The sequence below is a fragment of the Octopus bimaculoides genome, chromosome 15 (genome assembly GCF_001194135.2).
Source record: "Octopus bimaculoides isolate UCB-OBI-ISO-001 chromosome 15, ASM119413v2, whole genome shotgun sequence".
NCBI classification, from domain to species: Eukaryota; Metazoa; Mollusca; class Cephalopoda; order Octopoda; family Octopodidae; genus Octopus; species Octopus bimaculoides.
The window spans coordinates 4,943,053-4,944,294 of record NC_068995.1 but is presented as its reverse complement, the minus strand read 5'-3'; the positions used below and the strand labels follow the sequence as shown (position 1 = coordinate 4,944,294).

General features: G+C 37.4%; 1 protein-coding gene across 1 annotated transcript in view; it reads right to left on the bottom strand.

Annotated features, from left to right (window-relative positions):
• LOC106874528 (guanine nucleotide-binding protein G(i) subunit alpha) overlaps positions 1–832 on the bottom strand; it is a 79,824-nt gene extending 78,992 nt beyond the window's left edge. Inside the window, exon 1 of the mRNA XM_014922293.2 lies at positions 133–832. The gene's annotated coding sequence lies outside the window, so the exon portion shown is untranslated. The remainder of the gene's footprint in view (positions 1–132) is intronic.
• Positions 833–1,242: the final 410 nt, after the last annotated feature.

The window sequence follows — 1,242 nt, the reverse complement described above, 5'->3', positions numbered from 1 at the left end:
GATTAAATAGATATGGGGTAGCGGGCTTCTTATTAACTAGGGGTCTTTTTGAAGTTTCAAAATAAACAAAATAAATTTTACACTTATTTTAGTAAAAAGAAAGGGAATTAGTGACTAGTTTTATAAACTTACTTATAATATTATATATAAATGGTACAGAAGGGAAAACAGAAGGTTGGTGAAAGAATCGTGTAGTTGAATGTGTGGAGTAGATCTTCCTGTCTTTTCGTAGCAAGTAAATCCACGGTAATAAGTAATAATAATAATCCTTGTTGTGGAAGAAGAAGAAAATAAGTAAATTCAGAAAAATAATTCTGTTTTTCCTTCCTTGCAGAATATAATTTAACCGGAGTAATTTAAATGAAGTTTCCAATATTCTGTCTTTGACAAGATTTTAGTTCTGGTGGTAAGGGTAGAATATTTCTATTCCAGTGTGTGTGTCTTTTATAATACTAATACACATACGGACACTAGGATGACAGGGGTAGTAGTGTGTCTAATCCAGTCTAAATGTGATGTGGTATGGTGTGTGTATGGCTTGCTTATAACACAAATACAACACATACACGGACAGTTGGTTATTCCCGTCCGCACTCACTCAAAACTGGCGGTTTGTGTCGTGAAGGAAGGAGTAATAGTCACAGTGGGGGAGGGAGATTGGTTTGGCCTGTTCTTTTTAATTCCTGTATGCGTATATATTATATATCATATATATATACATATGATATATAATATATATATATATATATCTATATATTCTGCCTGCTCAACCACAGCAGTTAAGCAAGTACCTGCTTTTGTGTGTCGTCGACCTAATCCTAGCTAGTGTGCTATGAGAAACGAAGAGAGAGAGGGGAAAAGAGTATGAGTCACTGAGGGAGGAAAAGGAGAAGGTGATTTGGTGAAGTAAGTGATTTGGAGAAAGGAAGGAAATAACCGTTGATTGTTTAAGAGAGGGAGGCGGGGAACGGGGCAAGAGAGAGAGTGAGAGTGAGAGGGAGAAATGGCAATGAGAAGGGGAGGAAATAGAAAGCAGTGGAGTGTGAGTGCAGAGTAGTAAGAGGGGGAGAAGAAAAAACGAGGGAAAGGAAAAGGAAAAGAGTAGACAGAAAGAAAAGAAAGAAAGAAAGAAGGCGTTTAAGAAGGAGTGGGAGGCCGTGTGACTGTGACAGAGACAGGATATGAAACGATAAAGGGTTTATAAGAGAGCAGACTGAGTAATGAAAGTTGATAAGGGGCAAG